We start from the raw sequence: 20,694 nt of genomic DNA on the forward strand, positions 1-20,694 counted from the left end.
ATGTAGGGACGAAAAAGCCAAAGTAAATGAACGAGTTTTAAGAGTTTTTTAAAATGTTCCACAGTATTAGCATGGCGTCTCTCGATTGGTAAAGTATTCCAGATTTGAGGTGCATAACAGCAAATGGCCACCTCACCACTTATTTTCCGCTTGAATCTTGGAATTATAAGCAGACCACCTTTAGAAGATCTAAGGTTATGACTTGAAGTGTAGAGAGACAGTCATTCCAAAATGTAGAATGCAGCGAGATTATTTAGTAGTATTTTAAAGTCAATTCTGACTGACACGGGTTACCAATCTAACAACACTAAAAACTGGTGATATGTGCTTAGATGTTCTTGGGAAAGATCTACTATATTATTTCTAATATAATTTATTTAGAGTTTTCAAAAATAAAGCAAAAGCCTTACAAGTTTCACTAGAAGCTTTTAAGAGGCATTACATTGAGTAAGCTGAGTTTAGAATTTGATCAGTAGTTAAGAATATAACTCTTGTGTTACCAGCTTTATCATTTATTATTTTGAAGAAATAGGACTACCTTGCAAGGCAGTCTGTGTTGCTATATTCAATTATTTGTGCTGCCAGGGACGGCGACCCGGCTGGGATGCCATGAAGGACCGGAAGAGGGCGTGCGCCCACCTGGGATCACGTGGGGGCCGCCACCCTGGTTGCTTTGGGGGCCACGGGTAGGGAGCTTTGAAGCTCCACCCTGTAGGGGTCCATGGTCGCCACCAGGGGGCGCCCCCATGCCTTTGGAGCCCTGGACCTCAGCACTTCCGCCATACCAGGAAGTGCTGGGGGGAAGAAGAGCAGGGACACCCGGGGATGCAGCCGGCACTTCTGCCACACAGGGGTGTGTCGGAGGGTGATTGCCAGAACCCACCTGGAGCACATCCGGGTGATAATAAAAGGGGCCGCCTCCCTTCATTCGAGGCTGGAATTGGGTGGAAGTAGGATGAAGCAGAAGAGAGTGTGGAGGCGGCCCGAAGAAGAAGGCATTGTGTGGCCAGGACTTTGTGGGGGTTTGTGTGACACTTAAAAACTGTGTAAATATTGTAAATAAATGTGTGGTGGTGGAAAAACAACATGTCTGCCTGTCTGTGCCCGGGTAACGTTCACAGCGCCTTCAGTTTTTCATAGTGGACTATCAGTTTAGATTTTTTCCATTTACACTCTGCTCTCCTGCATGTTCTTTTTAAATCAGACACTCTTTGGGTCTTTCAAGATATGACAGGGTTGGAGGATTTCTTAACAGTCTTTTCAGTGGCCACTTAGTATTAAACATTTTCCACCTTACTGGTTACACTACTAGCTTTATTAAGGTGCACACTATGCAGAATATTAGCAAACATTGAATCTGAAGATGTATTTACATTGCATCACTTTTTCTACATTTTGTTATGTTACAGCCTTATTCCAAAATGGATGTCGGAGGTCTACAGACAATTCCTTTGACTTCATGCTTGGTTTGTGCTCTGACATGAACTGTCAACTGTGGGACCTTATATAGACAAGTGTGTGCCTTTCCAAATCATGTCCAATCAACTGAATTTACCACAGTTGGACTCCAATGAAGCTGCAGAAACATCTGAAGGATGATCAGGGGAAACAGGATGTAACTGAGCTCAATTTTGAGCTTCATGGCAAAGGCTGTGAATACTTATACACATGTGAATTCTCAGTTTTTTTTATTTTTAATAAATTTGCAAAAGCCTCAAGTAAACTTTTTTCACATTGTCATTATGGGGTGTTGTATGTAGAATTTGGAGGAAAAAAATGAATTTAATCCATTTTGGAATTAGGCTGTAACATAACAAAATGTGGAAAAAGTGATGCACTGTGAATACTTTCCGGATGCACTGTACATAATGTTTTTTAACAATACGCTTCTCATCAATTGTAGTTAACAGTAATGGTGCGATATATTGATATCCATGACCTGTCTCACGTCAACGTATAATCCTTTCGAAATCACTAAATTCAACCTGTGTCCTCCCTTATGTGCAGGCTGACTGACGTATTGACTGAGATCAAAAGAGTGCAGTATGTCCAGGCATTCTCTTGCTTTTAGGTTATACTGGCTATCCACATGAAAACTGAAATCGCCTACAATTAGAAACCTGTTAAGGCATTTAGTTTGTCCTATCTTGGTTTCAGACGTACATGTAATTTTTTTTAGAATCTTATTGCAATTTTGAATATTGATGGGTGGCAACATTTTAAGACTTTTGCAGTGGCAAAGGCATCCTCCCACTATGCTTGCATGACATCATTTAAAAAGGTCACTAATACGCAGTTGTGGTGCCCGTGTTTTGGATAAAACAAAAAATTCTAACATGTACTTCTCTGTGTTTTTGTTCTTGGCTTTTTAACTTACCTTCCAGTTTGCGATTCTGATTCTTATCTCACATTTCTGACTTGGTGAAAGATCTGTTTGTCTGTGTGTTGTTCTCGCTTCATCTTCTGGTCCCAAAAAATCATTCTGGGCAGGATGGGCTGATAGAGCAATGTGTGAAACTAAATTAGGCCCCCTTCCCTTTAGCAATGAATGTTGTTGAATACACTCTGTTTTCAGGGTGACATGCTGGTAATAACTATTTATGCATCCGTTGTCCTGGGTTAAAATCTCAAATCATGTTGCTGTCGGTGTGCAGTTACAGGTTCCTCATTGGTTGGTGTGAGTTTTTGTCAGAGCAATTGAGATTTTTATTTTTTTCATATCCTAATGTCCTGACTGAAAACTGACAGGTAAACCTTTGAGCAGAACCAAGAGATGCACGTAGGAAAACAAAAAAGGGACAAGCTGGAAATGAAAGCCAAGACTTGAAAAAAATCGAGGTCAAAAGAACAAGTAAGATTTCAAAATAGAACAAAATACGCAAAAATATTTAGAGCAAAGGTTTTTCATAGAGTTTTTGGTGTCCACAGATAGGATAAGTAAACAAACCTCTAGCAATTCCCTAATCCCACTGTGTGGATTACGAACAGGTCACAACCTCTGAGGCCACACCCCTAGAAATGTTAGGAAGTGGAATTAACGACGTGAACTCAAAATGGCAGTCATTACGGACCTAAATTGATGTCCAAGACATTGCAAAACCAAAATGCAGTACCTAAACCATTCTGAGCAAAAAAAATGGCAGAAACAGAATCTGTGACTTCAAAAACCCCAAATTCAGGTAAAAGATAATAGTATATAATTAGTAATAAAACCAAATCATGACACCCAGAGACTTGCATGGTAGGTTGTTGAGCCATTCTAAAATCGTCCTTCTCATTTTGGCTGGGTGTTTGCTCTGATTCACATTGTCACCTCTTAGACGTTTCTTAGACAGGAGTGTGTGCCTTTCCTAATCATTTCAAGTGTCATAGCAAATCTTCTGACTCCTTACACTGGCTCCTGGTTAAGTTTAGGGCAGATTTCAAAATCATTCTTTTAATATATAAAGCTTTAAATGGCCAAGGTCCGGCTTACTTATATGACCTTATCATGACTTACAAACCAGAACGTACATTAAGATCACAATGCCAGTCTGCTTATGATTCCAAGGATTAATAATATAACAACGGGAGGTCGAGATTTTAGTTACAGCGTTCCTAAACTGTGGAATGGTCTGCCTGCTACTATAAGAGATGCCCATTTGGTCTCAGCTTTCAAATCCCTGCTGAAAACTCACTACTTCAGTTTAGCATATCCTGACTAGAGCTAAGATAGTTATAATTTGTTACTAACCCTTACCTATTCCGTTTCTGTTCGGCCCACCTGCCAAGTTGTTTTGTCTGCCTACGGTAAAGTCATCCCTGATGGAGGATCACAGGAATCATCAAGTAGAGGGGTCCTTTCATCCGATTGGCTGGCCCAGTGCTGACTCAGCTGTGGAATGGCCAATAGGGGGAGGCAGCTTAATGGCCGAGGTCTCTAGGACTCTAAACAAATCCAAATCATATTATGTGATATCATCTACTGTTGAATTCTGCTCTGTACTTGTAAGATTTCTATTGCACGATTATATTGTATTAAGTATTACTTCTGTTCTGTGTATTGTATTGTATTTACCCCCTTTTTTTGTCACTCACTGCACACCCATCCTACCTGGTCTCCTTGTCTGATTTTTTGGTTTATACACAAATAAATTGTATTGGATTGGATTGTACTAATATCAAATGGATAATTCAGTTTTGTATTTTGTTAAATGGCAAAAATTCCTAAATCCTGATTTTCTTTGTCATTCTGAGATATCAATAGATGTTCGATGATGGAAGAATGCTTTCTGAATCCACTGTATATTACTAGAGTTTGAAATGTATGCTTCCAAATAACAAATAAATTAAAGTTTAGAGTCACTGTGAAAGGCAAATTATTTTACAAGATTTTATATTATAAAAGACTTATTAGGCTCATATGCTTGGCGGAGTAAATAGATGGATGGGTGATTAGAGGAATTTCTACCAGCAGCAGAGGCAGTGCATTTGGATTCATGCACAATGCTGTTTTTCTTAATGTAATTTTTAATGTAATTTTAATTTAATTTAAAATTCAATTACATTTTTAATTAAATGACATTTAATTTTAATTTTATTTTTTCCTGTGTGGGGCATGCAGTGCTGCAATTAGAAAGAAAGCTTAAATATATTGAATCTCATATATTTTGAAAAAAGCATTTCACCAGATATTAGTGTTTTCCTCCCACATCTCAAAAAGAGGTGCGTGTTAAAGAGATGTGTGTCTCTACTCTGGCCCTGTTTGGTATGTGAACAAATGGAACCCTGGATTGACAGGCACCCCATCTATCCAATAATGCCAGAGCAGGCTCTGGTCTCCCACAACTTTGAATTTGAGAATGTTAATATGTACTGATTTCAGCAACAATGGAATTTCCATTAGAAAACAAAAGTTAGAATTACACAAAGTTGTTGTGTTATTGCTATATGTTATTGTTCTTTGCATTCTCAGTTATAAATTAAGGTTTTAAAATTATTTTTACTCTCTCCATTTTGCAGTTTATTACTCTTTAACATAAATGTTGTGCATTTTTGTTTATGTATGAATTATGTTCTTCTGTTCAGTTCATATTTGTTCTCTGACTTTTATTTCTTGTCTTTATATGCTGAGTCTAAATGGGTAGGGCCCCCTGACACCCCCAGGTCTTTATAAGCCTGCATAAATCTCATGACTAATGTCAAGACACTAACTATTGTGAATGTTTAACTTTAATTTTCGATTTGTCCAGGCATTTTTGACTGTGTTGATAATCTTTTCCTGATTCTTTGATTTGTGTACTCTGATCTAATATTTGTAATTTAATTTCTAGATAATGGATTTGGTTTTGTAAACTTTTTTGCCCCTTTTAGGCAAACCTTTTTAATCCTCATTGTTTTTTATTTCTTGCTTTTGAATTCATGATTTTTTTGATATAACGAATCATTGTTTTGTTGCTGGGGTCTGAGATTTTTATGGGCCCATTGCAGGTTTTTTTTTTCCATCAATCCAGAACAATCAGAGAATTGTGATGATTCATAGCACAGGAAGAATGGCAAAAAGAGGCATTAGGCCTTCAAGATGGAGCCAAAAAGCAGGCCAGATTCCCTTCCAGCCTGCCCAGATAAGGTTCACTCCAAGGCAGCCTGATTGCCTGCTTCAATGGCTGGCTTCAGCCTATGCCAGGCCAAAAGGTTTTATTACACTGAATTGTAACTCAATTGTATTTTGTTCTGAGCTCTTTACTTGTGATGATCAATTCTGTAAATTTGTCCTGTAGCACTTCTTCCCAAACAGTCCTACTGTCTGATGTTTACTCAATTATTTGTATTTCTTTTCTAAGTTGCTTTGAATAAAAACATCTGCTAAATTTAAATGGTGCTTTCAAAAGTGCTAAAATAATGGCAGAGTTTCAAAAAGTCTTCAAAATGCTCAATAAGGTAGGAGAACACTTTCAACACCAGGCTTATGTAAAAAGGGCAACAAAAAGAATATTAATAAAAAATAATGTATTGACACTAAAGGAAAAAAATGATCAAAAATATAACAGGGCAAAAAGATTTGTCTTAACTCTTTCGGGGGGGATGTCAACTTTTGTCAAAATTCAGGAAGAGATCTGCAGTAAATGGCGACAAAGTTCACATTTCCATTTTAGTTTGACTCTATTTGCTAGAAGGAAAGTTAGCTTTGCTGATTTGACCTCGATTAACTGTGCGTGCAGGAGTAGCGTAGAGCAAACAACTTCTAAAATGGCATTGACATCCAGCGAGAGATCAAGGCGAATGCACAAAACAAAATATCACGTGGACGACGTTTTGTGTATTATTGCTGAATCGGACTTGTCAGACTTAATGCAAGTGATCTGGAGATGAAGATTGAAAATGAGGGACTGCCATCAGCTGAACGGTCCCCAGCAGATCACGATGCTGAACACGTTTGTGTCGCTAATGCGCTTATGGCAATGCTTGCCGCACGAAGACAGACCGGTAGCCGGCCCGCTGCGCATTCCTACTACTGGCCACTGATCTGCCCCTGCACAACTGCCAGAAACCGCAAATAGGCATCAACAGTAGTCACAGCATGCAGGGACCGACGTTTCATGTTTGTTTATGTGTGAAACCATTGCTTTGTGTGCTTTTCAGAAAACTGTTTTTTGGAAAAGTTATTCAGCCCTCAAAGAGTTAAAGGAATTCCACAGAGAGTCCAACTCCCAATGCAAAAATCTTGTAACTCTCAACATCCAAAAAAGGAGAAAATTTCCAGCAATTCAAGAAAGTCAAAATAAGGGCAATTCATACCATAGAAGTGCTCTCCTCCACCAAAGTCCATTAAAATGAATTGCAAGGTTACTCACTTTCACAGCTGGCCTTATAGGATGGGGTGGCAGTTCCTTAGTGATGACGCCTAGCCAGCAGCCATACCACATGCACTTCAGAAGAGGTAATTCACCTGAAGCTAAACATGCTCAGGCTTGGCCAGTACTTGGATGGGAGACCAATCAGGTAAAATGCTTAGGTTGCTGCTGTGACTAAATATATATATGTATATTGTAAAAGGCGCTATATAGCGCCTGACCCGGCACAGACCACGCAGAGGCACGTGTATAAAACACACAGGCTTTATTCTTTTCTTCCCCCTTGGGCGCACGTCTTCCCCGTGACCCACAGGCAATACACAGTCCCAAAGCACAACATACAAACTATGATCAACCCTTTCTGGCACCACCACTCCTCCCAGGCAACCTCGTCTCTACCTCCCGATTCTGGCCCCAAATGAAGGGAGGTTGGCCTGTTTTATAGCCCACCCGGAAGTGCTCCAGGTGCCTGACCAGCTGGTCTTAATTGCACCTCCCGGTGGGGCTGGTAAGTCGTCCCTTGTGGCGGCTGGCTCTCTGCAGCACCCCCTAGCGGCCACCCCATCTCCCAACCGGGCTGTGGTGGACTCCATGTCCCATGGGGGAGACTGAGGAAGGACCCACGGCCAGGAAGACTGCCCCCAGGTGCCCCAGGGAAGGTATTGCATTGTCCTTGGTGGCTCCCCCGGGACGTATGCAGCAGAGGCGTCCCAGCTGTCCGTCACAATATATACATTATGTATATATACAGTATACTAGCTGTCACCTGCAGCTCCACCCATGTAGTAGTGAAACAGCACAAACTTTAACAATCAATTAACAAACAGGTATCGCTAGCTAAGCAGAGGCAAGGTACGCTCCAAGCCATGGCAAGAGGTAAACCGACTGGAACGGAGGCTGGTGTGTGAGTTAGGATGGCCCTGCCCAGATCCCCACTCCTGACGTCATGCTTCCCCCTGCTCTCGGCCCACAGCCTTTGTCTCAGATTAATGTGAATAAATCGCTGCTGCAAGTGAACCATGATACTTAGCACAATGAGAGTAGTCGCAAAATCAACCAGAATTTTCAGGCAACTTAAGGAAAAAAACGATTTAAATCTGTTAAATAGTTCACTTGCGAAAAGCAGACAGACAGATAGACAGACAGACATTGGATTTTATATATATCTCTGTATTATATAAAATAATCTTGGGATGAGACGAGGCTTTCAGAGAGATGAGACGTGACTTTCTCAGAGAGACACTTTCACGTCCCGTGAGATGAGACTTTGTGCCAAGAGATTTAACCACGCCTGGGGCCGGAAAAAGACAAAGAGTAGATGACAAAGAAGAATGTCATAAAGAATTCAAAAACATTGGTGCGATGCACATGCAGAGCAGGTTAGAGATAACTGAAGTCCGAAAATTCGAAAGTCTCAAAAAAATGATAGTAAAGATTGTATTATGGAAATTATTACTTGGTGAAATAACGGGACAGCGAGAAGAGATTGAATATATTGTTCATATTTAAACTTTAAGTCAGAGACTTGTAGATTGTCTAATTCATGTTGCCATCAGGGAAAAGTAGTGTTTCTTCCCAATGAAGATACGTATCCGCGAGAATTAAAAGATTTGTTGTTTGGTGAAAGTGAAAACCACATATGCTGTCACGTTTGGGTCACAGAGTTGCACAGATACACAGGAGATTTTAGAGACACAAACATTATTCAAACACTTCAAACAAACATAAGTCTCTTTCAGGAGTGAATCAAGCTCTGTCTCTCAATTAAAAGAATACAAAATATTCCTCTTCATAGGGGCACGCTTCAGGAGCGGGACCCCCAACAGGAGCTGAGGATGTCTGGGGGAGAAGTGAGACTAGGCAGTGGGACAAAAGGACAGCTGCTGTACAGGCTTTTAAATGTTCGAAGTGCCACACGAGGTGAAGATCACACGGCATTGCAGCAGCAGCAGCAGCAAGTCAGCAGCTGATCGAGCAAAGAGGAGGTAAAAAACTGTATTTGTTTCCCATTGTATCACCATTTAAGAGGGGGTTTCGGAGGAGCAACCACATCTACTTGGGGTGCATTCAGCCCCCCTCTTCACAATGCCAGCGGCCCCCTAGTGTGTATATATAGTTTTCTTTTTTTTTTAAATGTTGCCAGCTGTGGTCATTTGTTGTATGTTGTTTGTGGTTATCATTTTATCTGCGTCTTTTCTTCTTTGAGGCATGGTATTGTACTGTTTTAGCACTGCTGCCTCACAGATTTGGTCACATTTTTTGCCACAATAATCTATCCAGCATAGTTGGCAGATGCTTTTCAGGCCCTCAAGGACACTTAAACAACCATTGCAGCATTATAATCCACTCAAATCAAGCTGAGTTCCTTTTTTCCACATTGGCGAAGTTCCCAAATATTTCTGCAATTTCGCTGAACTCAGGGTGAAGCAAGTTCCATGGGGTTCACTCATCTCTATTAATGAATTAAAAATTAACAGAAAAGAGAAACAAAAGAAATTTAAACATAAGCCGGGGAGGAACCCTGGCTTAAACATGACATGAGTGTTCCTCTGTGTTCATACTGTGAACAGAAACCTTACCTGAGAGTTGCCACAGAGTTCCCACTGATGAAACACAAAGAATATTTATTGATCCAAGCTATCAAAAAGAGATGAAGGACCACATTTTGTTATATGCTGTGTGTTGGTAGCCGGCAGCTCAGATCTGATGAGTACATAAAGATTAAGTGCTGCCTTAAAATTGATGTGTGCTGAGCCTTCTTAGCTGGAAAAACTTAAATGTTGAATCGGGGGCAAATGCTTATCTTGGAGTGAATGTGTGAGAGTCTGTGCGAATGGAAACAGCACTCTAAGTCCCCCCTCAATGTAGCCCAACTATGAAGCAGCACCTGCTCCTAATCAGTAAACACAACTTAACATAATTGCGATGTGATTCTTTTTTTTCTAATCATGAACCATGAGTTTAAAATCACATCTAGTACTGTATGCTTGAGCAAGAGGTGGAAAAGTGGCAGACCACAAGGGCAGAGAAAAATGGATCAGAAGAAGAAACGTAAGTCAGCAATATGTAAGACATCCATCCATCCATCCTCTTCCGTTTATCCGGGGTCGGGTCTTGGGGGCAGCAGCTTAAGAAGAGAATCCCAGACTTCCCTCTCCCCGGCCACTTCTTCCAGCTCTTCTGGGAGAATTCCAAGGCGTTCCCAGGCCAGCCGGAAGACATAGTCCCTCCAGCGTGTCCTAGGTCTTCCCCGGGGCCTCCTCCCGGTTGGACGTTCCCGGAACACCTCACCAGGGAGGCGTCCAGGAGGCATCCTGATCAGATGCCTGAGCCACCTCACTTGACTCCTCTTGATGCGGAGGAGCAGCGGCTCTTCTCTGAGCCCCTCCCGGATGACTGAGCTTCGCACACTATCTTTAAGTGAAAGCCCAGACACCCTGCGGAGGAAACTCATTTCAGCCGCTTGTATTCGTGATCTCGTTCTTTCGGTCACTACCCATAGCTCATGACCATAGGTGAGGGTAGAAACGTAAAATTGGTAAAAACTGGTAAATTGAGAGCTTTGCCTCTTTTTTCACCACAACAGACCGATGCAGAGCCCGCATCACTGCGGACGCCGCACCGATCCGCCTGTCGATCTCATGCTCCATTCTTCCCTCACTCACGAACAAGACCCCGAGATACTTGAACTCCTCCACTTGGGGCAGGATCTCTCCTCCAACCCTGAGAGGGCACTCCACCCTTTTCCGGCTGAGGACCATGGTCTCGGATTTGGAGGTGCTGATTCTCATCCCAGCCGCTTCACACTCAGCTGCGAACCGCTCCAGGGAGGGCTGAAGATTACGGCCTGATGAAGCAAATAGGACAACATCATCTGCAAAAAGCAGTGACCCAATCCTGAGTCCACCAAACCGGACCCCTTCAACACTCTGGCTTCGCCTAGAAATTCTGTCCATAAAAGTTATGAACAGAATCGGTGACAAAGGGCAACCCTGGCAGAGTCCAACTCTCACTGGAAATGGGCTTGACTTACTGCTGGCAATGCGGACCAAGCTCTGACACTGGTGGTACAGGGACCGAACAGCTCTTATCAGGGGGTCCGGTACCCCATACTCCTGGAGCACCCCCCCACTGAATTCCCCGAGGGACACAATCGAATGCCTTTTCCAAGTCCACAAAACGCATGTAGACTGGTTGGGCAAACTCCCATGCACCCTCCAGGATTCTGCTAAGGGTGTAGAGCTGGTCCACTGTCCACTGGACATGCAAGACAAAAGCAATAAATCAAACCCAGCATGCCTCCATAAAACTAGGACATAAACCAAAGTTGTAGTGAGAAACACCATTGTTAGCTCATGATACTTACTTTGTACAAAACTTCCAGAGAGTATCCACAAGCGTGGACAAGGAGTCACTTAAGCTTTGGGCTTATATATAGTCGCACCAATGACGTCCTGTGACACAACTTCCAGGACACGCCCCCTAGCAATGGGATGCTACATCATGGTAGCAGTTTCCCAAAATGGGGTTGCCTAGAGAAAAACAAAATGATGTTGTGATATAAAGTAGATCATAATGAAAAATTAATTAACTTGAACAGGGCGGCACGGTGGCGCAGTGGGTAACGCTGCTGCCTCGCAGTTAGGAGACCCAGGTTTGCTTCCCAGGTCCTCCCTGTGTGGAGTTTGCATGTTCTCCCCGTGTCTATGTGGGTTTCCTCTGGGTACTCTGGTTTCCTCCCACAGTCCAAAGACATGCAGGTTAGGTGCATTTGCGATTCTAAATTGTCCCTAGTGTGTGCTTGGTGTGTGGGTTTGTGTGCCCTGCGGTGGGCTGGCGCCCTGCCCGGGGTTTGTTTCCTGCCTTGCACCCTGTGTTGGCTGGGATTAGCTCCAGCAGACCCCCGTGACCCTGTAGTTAGGCTATAGCGGGTTGAATAATGGATGGATGGATGGATGGAAGTCTCAAACAATATTACAATAGGAATTATTCTCTGGGATTCTCTTTCATCTCCTCCACTGCCAACTGGCAATAGTTTAGCAAATAATTAATGGACAGATATCAGTTTCTGCTTTGTTTTCTGTATTGGTCATTATGTGTGCTAATTCTGCATAAAATCTGTATTTTTCTTGAGAACTTGTAAGAGCACTCTGCACCCGCACTCAGTGAAGAGCACTATTCCAAAAATACACTGAAAATAAATTGAAACCTAAAAAAACAAAACAAATGTGTGTTTAGAAATCAGTTTATTAAGCTCATCAAATCTATAAAACCCTAGAATTATAACACTTTCATGCTAGGAAGTAAAACATTAATGTACAACAGACATGAAAAGACAATGTGAAAATACAGTCAATGGGTGCTGGGAAAACAGATCAAATACAGTTAATTTACAAAATTAAAGCTAATGTATCTTTTGTAATATATTAACATCTGTTATATAAAAAAACAGGTTAGCTGAAACTGTTCACATAGTGACCTAAGAAAGTTTACAATCCTAAGGAATTAGAAAAGAATTCCTCCATTACAGCTGTTTTTGGTGTTTAGTGTTTTTCTACAATACTTCTTACATCACTAAAATTGATTTTTGGCAGAGAAAGGAGAGAGATGGAGTGCACACGGTCCATTGCTGGCTAACAGGAAGCAGGTTTACCTATTGATGGTCACTCCAGATTTCTGTAAAATGAGCCAACTACAAACTTCCACTGAATTTCAGTTAAAGAGCTTTGGCGCCCTCTACAGTTTCTCTTCATCGCTTTACTAGTGACTAGATGGAGAACAGAACAGTCAGCAGTCACACTACTTCAGGAGTCCAGGATTGAGTCCCCTACACAGTCTGCGCCTGCTTGTTCTTGTCTCTGTCCATTCTCTGCTCCAGTTTATCTTCCACATCACTAAGACATAAGCGTTAGAGTCATTTTGGACACTAAATTAGTCTAGTGTGGGAGAGTGTACCTTGGCATAAAACTGGTGTTGCTTTCATCATTCTTCCTGCTTTGTGCTAAATGGTATCAGGATCAACCCCTCTGCTGGATGGATGTATGGACTTCTATATTTTCTCTTACATGCTCACAGGGAATTGCAGCCTGTTGTAGCCAAAAAGAGTGCAAGACATGAAGTGAACCAACTTCTCCCCTGCAGGGCTCAATAATCCTAACCTTCAAGCCTTCATGAAGGTAGAAACATTTGGAAGAAAGCTGCACAGGCAGGGGGACAGTATGCACACACCAAACAAATAGCACTATGGAGGATGTGAAACTGTGAATTAGCAGATTCATCAAATTTCCAAACAAGGTGGAAGGTCCAAGCACTAAATGAAGCTCAAGTCATCATGACAGTCACATTGGTGAACACTTCTTTGTGTGGATGTTCCCCTTAGTCTAATTTTCCATGGGTAAACATATTAGAAGACTCCCAACAGTAGAGATTTTGAGGCATACAAGTTCCCAAAGCCACTTCAAGGTTACAATTTCACTAAAGAAAATATCAAAAATATTAGAGTTAATGAAAAAAAATGTGTGTGCATGTTGTCTTAGCCTTAAGGAAACAAACTGATGCACTCCTAGTTACAGGAGCATCTGTGATGCCATCAGGCCCGTTTTCTGACATAAGCAAGCTAATCGACTGTTTGAGGCTCTGCAGTCAGTGGGGCACCCTGAGTCCTACAGAGAAATAAATATAAAACCTAGGGACGCAAAAAAAGACTAGAAATGTGGGATTAGGTTAATATTATATAAAATGAGACCTCATTTTGTAATGAAAATTACAACCGGAATATCTAAAAGACATTACAAAATTACCAGAGGGAACTATAGCTGAGATTTGACAGGAAGCATTCATTGCATTAAGAATTTGTTAACCACTTTTCCCTTTGTGACTGTTATTATGAATATTGGGCTGTTTCTTCTGCTTTGAAACATTGTTTTCCCCAAGTCTCCTTCAATCTGTGTCACCAGTGTCATGGAAGCAGAGTCCCTTTATGTCTTACTGAAGTGATTTGGCACCCTCCAGTGTTACTTTTCAGTAATTTCTTTTATACATTGAATGTACAGATTCTACATGCATTAATTCAAATCCTGAAAGAATGATGATGTGTGTATGTGGTAGGAGAAAAAAAAAACACTAATAAGCTTATAGGAGAGCACTTCTGTCCTTCATGTCTTCTGCATTTCCTGAAGCCATGTCGGCCCCTCAGGGTGTTATGTGTGTTTGTGGCTGCAACTGTTCTCTGTTACACTGTGGTATGTATGGTTGCAGCAGCAGTGAGGCTAGTAAGGTGGTGGTCAACTTAAAAGAGTGCAGTGAAATTCTTGCTTGCATGTCCGACCAACCAACCAACTAACCAACCACACTCTAGCACCTTGATAAGTACAGAATGCTCCTTTCAAGCAACAGTTACAGCAAAATCTGCACGCTTCATTGTGTTTTACATTTTAATTTAAGTGGATTTACTTCCCATTTTTGCACATCAGTATACGCTCAGTAACCCATGACGACAAAGTGAAAACTTGTTTTCCTTATGTTGTACAGATTTCTTAAAACTAAAAAACGGAAATTTCTCATTCATAGCAGCATTCAGACCCTTTTCTGTGGTACTCAAAATTGTGGTTAGGTGCCTCCTATTTGCTTTAATTTTCCTTGAGATGTGTCTAGAACTTCATTGGAGTCTACCAGTAGCAATTTAAATCAAATGGACAGGAACACGCCTGTGTAGAGAAGGTTACATAATTCACACTGCATGGCAGAAGAAAAGGCAAGCAATGAAGTCCAAGGAAGTCTTGGTAGACTTGTGTGATCAAATTGTGGTGACACAAAGATCAAGGCAAGGGTTTAAAACCATTAATAAACCTTTTGAGTGTTTCTAGGAGCACAGTGGCCTCAATAATTGTGAAATGGAAGAAGTTTGGAACCTCCAGGACTCTTCTTAGAGTGGGCCATCTAGCCAAACTGAGTTAATGGAAAAGAAAGGCTTTGGTCAGGGAGGTGAGAAAGAACCCAATGGTCACTCTAATAGAGCTTAAGAGGTCATCTGCTGAGATGGGAGAACCTGTTGGAAGGATGACCATCTCAGCAGCACTCCATCAATCACAGGTGTTTATGGTAGACTGACTAGATGGTTTCACAAAATAAAAAGACAGAAACAAGCATAAAGTATTGGGGATTTCCCCATATAATATCCTGAATGAAGAGTAATCAAATGTGACTGGGTTTTTGATCATATGTAAGACATACAGTTGACAATCTTGTACAGTTGGTAGCGTTCTTTTATATCAGGAGTGAGGAAGTTACAAAAAAGTAGAGGAACAGAAATTGACATGAAAAGCGGCACAAGAGACAACCCAGCCCACACTGGGCATTCCACCTAACATAAATTACCTGAATCAGTCCTTATGGCTTTCAGGCTTCACGTCACAGAGAGGATGTGCAGCATTGTTCATAATGCCACTCAGTTTTGTTTTAATTCTCTCCTTTGCTAAAACCTCCAGGGGGTCCAGAGTGAGCTTGCCATTTTAATTAGCTTATCAATTCGGTGGGCCTCTCTTAAAGTGATGTTACCAGCCCAGCACACCACAGAGTAGAAAGCTGCACTGGTCATCAGAGGGTTGTAGGACATGTAAAGGATGTCACTTCCCACAATAAAGGAACACAGTCTCCTAAGGAAAAACAGCCTGCTCTGCCTTTTCTTACATAGTTCCTCTGTGTTCCAAGACCAGGCCAATGTCATTAATGTGGACCCCCAAGTACCTGTAGGAGTGCAACACCTTTTTATCCACTCCTTAAAAAGTGACAGAACATAAAGTCTTCATGTTGTGGACAATTAGTTTTTCTGATGTTAACATGCAGACACTTCTCTTTGCACCAAGAAACAAAGTTCTCCACCTGACTCCCCTCCTCTCTGACTCATCACCTTTATCCGTACTCCACATAAACACAGAAACATGACAGAGGACACCACAAGGTTGGTCAGCAAAGGTCTTAAGAACTCGAGTACTGAGTCTGTCTGGTCCCACAGCTTTTCCTGTATGTAGCTTCCTCAGTTGTCGCCTTACTTGGTCTTCAGTTGTGGACAGTCCTCACTGATGGCTAGAGGTGGACTTGTCACTGGCCTTTCCAATTGATGTGGTGGGAGTTGTTTATGTAGCGGGGATGGTGTGGGGAGACTGGTCATTGGAAGGAGGTGGCAGTGGGAAGGAAAATCTATTAAAAAATTGGTTCATCATGTTATCTTTGTCCACATCCCCTTCTAGCACATGAGCCCCAGATTTCTTGAGTCCAGTAATCATGCACAGTTCATTCCAGAAATTCTTCATGTTATTCTGAGAAAGTTTGTTTTCTAATTTTAGATTTGTAAGCTTCCTTTCCTCAGTTTTTTCTTTACCACATGTTGTACACCCTTCAGAACCCCTTTGTCACCGAATTTTGAATGCTACAATATTATAAAAGAAGAGAAAAGTGAAGGGCTGTATAAGTGTAAATCTGCAAAGTAAGCAGGTGAAAGGTTATTTTCAAATTAAAATAAAGAAGGTAAGAGAACACATTTTATCTGTTTAGTAACACTACAGCCAAAATGTTGCATCTCTCACTTTCTTCTCTGTGTTGAAATAACCTTTACATTTTTTAAGTTTATAAAGCTGGTTCGGTGAATACATCTTTGATCTACAATGAGTACAACAGAGTAAGATATTAACATCTTCGGCTTTAACCCATTAACTCAGGCTCAGAAGTCTATGTAATGATGGTTAACCCGAATGTCTAATATGATCAGTTTAAAGCATTAAGCCTAAATAACTCATGAGACAACAACAACAACATTTATTTCTATAGCACATTTTCATACAATTGATGTAGCTCAAAGTGCTTTACAAGATGAAGAAAGAAAAATGAAAAAACATAAAAATTAGGCAATACTAATTAACAAAGAATAAAGTAAGGTCCGATGGCAAGGGAGGACAGAAAAAATAAAAACAAAAAAAAACTGCAGAGGGCTGAAGAAAAAAACAAAATCTGCAGGGGTTCTGAGGCCACGAGACCACCCAGTCCCCAATAGGCATTCTACCTAACATAAATGATCAGAATCAGTCCTCATGGTTTTCAGGCTTCACGTGAAGGAATTAGACGATGCTGGTCATATGGACATCTGGCCTTCAATCTGCGCCACCACAGAAAAACAGAAAACGAAAAATAGAGAAAGTAGCGGTTAGTGCAGAAGTTGGAGCCATGAAAAAAATGATAATTAAATGCATATACAGAATATCAGGGTTATACTAAAATGAAGCTACGGGAAAGAAATTTTAAAGTAATGGATTTTTAGAGTTTTTTTAAATGCTCCACCATATTAGCCTGGCGAATTTCTTTTGGTATTTCTATCTGCTGTCATCTACTGGATAAAATAACATTATGCTGCAAACAAATCATGAATATTTCTATGCGTTTTGCCACTTTAAGGCAACTCATCAATATTCATAAGTGGGGCGGAGTCTTCAACCAAAACCCAATGTCATGTAAATACGAAGCTGTAAAGCCAGTTTTTGAACAAACTAAAACTGAACCATTGCTCGAATCCAGCAATAGTGATGACAATGTGAATTGGTCATCAGATTTTGACATGGATAGTGAAACTGATGTAGATGGCACATGTAGTACTGCTGTGATATACTGGGTGACTTCTGTCACCTGAAGGTTCACCATGGTGCCAGTAGGAGTTTGGAAATAAAGGCAAAATGATTGCAATCAAGTAGAAAGGCAAGAGAGACGTGATCCCCTTAAGCTCTATTGAATGTTCCTAGAACGTGGAAGTCACTTAGCTTTGTGCTGTGGTAGCCCACAATGACACAATGGGCATGCAGATCAGGCACTGACATTCTACTCACTCATGCGCAAGCAACAGAAAAAATGTAAGAAAAGTGTGCAAAGAAACCCACATCTACTGTCCGGAATGCAGCGTCCGACTGTGCATTTGTGACTGTTTCAAAACATATCACACAAAGGACGTGTATTGCTCCAGCAGAGCATTGGACACTGGTCAGACCTTTTCTACTATACTTAGGGTGACGTTTTGGTATATAAATACTTCTGTTAAATATACTAACATTTTTTCTTGTTTGAAAAGAAAACAATATTTTCAATTTGTTTTACCAGGGGTCAACTACTGAGACTACTGAAAAAAAAACTGTAGTTGAGGCAATTGAAAAAAAAGATATACAGACTAAATAAAATGAATTCTGCATATAACCTATCCCTGTTTTACAATCTTATTTTAACTTATTGTATATAGGATGCTATCTTTATCTGCTGTATGTAATAGCTGAAAAGAGAATGAAGACAATATTGATGGCCATTATGAACAAAGCTGCACAGCCCTTCTTTGAAAACACCATCATAGAGTACTTTTAGTCAACAAAACAGAAGCTCTACCAGGGCTTCTTTATACCTATGGCAGCACACCTTAATAGTGTCTTACTGTTGCTACACTCTTATCACATTGGACAATGAAGATTTTGCTTCCTGAACACTTTGGGTGTATTTTATGGATTTTGGCCTGCAGATAGCAAAAATCACTTTTACATTTTCCTTTTACATACCATTTTATTGCAGTCCCCTATTTTTAATATTTCCTCTCATATTATAAGTGTACATTGTCATGTGCATGTGCATAGGGGATAGCTGAAGGGCTCTAGTGCCTGTACCTCCACACCAGGGGCTGGCGCTCTGTCCTAATGCCTTTTTCTCTTCACCCTCTGCAAACTGTGTGATTGATAACGTTGTAGCAGAAACACACTGCACAAAGAAGGCACTCAGAGACCTCAGGATGTGCAGGCAGAATTAAGCTTTACAGCATGATGTAGACATGGTCTCAGTTCGAACAAACTAAGCAATTAGCAACTCGGCTCCCTTTCATTTACTACAGTCCATACCAAACATTTACCTCACTCACTATCTAACTCCAACTTCCCGTTGTCTTGGTCCTGCCTCTAATTAGTTCCACCAGTATTTCCCAGCCTAAAGGACGTAGCACTCTATTCATCATGGCCACCTGGCAGGCCCTCTCCTCACCTTGAACCCATCCAGTTCCTGCCACCATTATCTCTACTCCTCAGCTCATGTTCACCACCTGGAGAGCAGGAGGGGTTCTGCCTGTCAGCCTCTCTCTACATGCCTGACCTTCACTCATAAAATACTGGTGGTTTCCAGCTTGCTAATAAAAATAAAAATATACAGTCTCAGGCATTTTTGTGATTTTGTGACTTGCTATACTAACATGCCCAATGATGTAATGCTTATTTTTATATATGCTCATGATTCTCTTTGTATATATGAAAACTGTCAACTTTTAGAACATACTTTACTATAACACCTCTGACATAACTTCTGGTGTCTATCCACCTGGACCCACCTCTTCCAGATGGAAAGACCAAAAAATGGAAGCTTTGCGATCTTTGGTAGTTCTGTTGTGAACTCGCATCTGTAAAGACATCTCAGCAATTATTGCTGCCTTTTTCTTTATTTTTTGAAAATCAATTATATGGGGTGACCAGGCTGGAACTCCACCTCTTTATCATTGTCGTCTCCTTCTTCTACAACATATGTAATACAACAACTACAACTGGAACATCTATGGTAATCTTAAAGTTGTGCCACTTGGATATTCCAAGTACTCCAAATGGGCCAGGCTCATGACATTAAAAATAACTTGCTGCTCCATAAGCTTTCATCCCAGGGCAGAAAAGTTTGGTATGTAAACCACTTGTTGACCCAACAAAGACAATTTTGACTCTTCTTCATATGAAAGTGTTGTAAAAGGAAGGTGAGACAGCGGTTTCTACATGTAACTGATGCCAAGATTAAGGAAGACATTTTTGTCGGTCCACAAATCGGACACATCATCAATGACCACTAGTTTGAAGATCTTCCAGTGGGGTTTGGAGGAAATCACAAGGAAGGCATTTAAGGATGTTATTGATAATTATCTTGGCATTTATAAAGCTTCAAACTACATCCAGCTTGACAAAGGTTTCTGAAAAAAATTGTTGTCCAGTATAAATTACTCAAATCAGAAGTTTTCTTCTTTTTTTGTAATTTTTTCTTTGCATTTGTGGCTCGTTGTTGTTGTTGCTTGGTAGAATATTTCTTGAGCTAAATTTCCCACTTGAGCTAAATTTCCCACTTGGGACAAATAAAGAATCCTTGTGGCATCTATCTATCTATCTATCTATCTATCTATCTATCTATCTATCTATCTATCTATCTATCTATCTATCTATCTATCTATCGTAAGACATGTGTCAGAGGTTTACCTTCTGAGCTCATCAGAGTAAAGCATTATCATTCTGTGACACAATGGTGCACTATCACTATTGTCTCTTTTCACCAACTGCTCAGAGTAATCACCCAATGAGGACAGCTGACTCTACCTTTTCTGGTCCAACGCTTAGAAAGCTGTGATGCTCCCGGGGACCGGCAGTGTCATTTTGGGAAGAGTTGACCAATGGACAGAGCTTCAACTTGATCTTGTGACTGCTCTACAGAGCCTTTAGTCCCCTTAACCAGACCAGGAGATACTGCCTTCTTTTGTTTTGTTGTTATTTGTTACTTATTGTTACTATTGGTGGATGTGTATGTTCCTTCATTTGATGACACTATCTATCTATCTATCTATCTATCTATCTATCTATCTATCTATCTATCTATCTATCTATCTATCTATCTATTATATAGTGCCTTTCATATCTATCTATTATATAGTGCCTTTCATATCTATCTATCTATCTATCTATCTATCTATTAGGAAAACCGGATAATCATTATGTCCTGGTTGCTAATGCATGGATTACAAACCAACAAGGCTGACAGTTCAATCCAT

This window comes from Polypterus senegalus, chromosome 9, assembly GCF_016835505.1.
Source record: "Polypterus senegalus isolate Bchr_013 chromosome 9, ASM1683550v1, whole genome shotgun sequence".
Lineage (NCBI taxonomy): Eukaryota > Metazoa > Chordata > Cladistia > Polypteriformes > Polypteridae > Polypterus > Polypterus senegalus.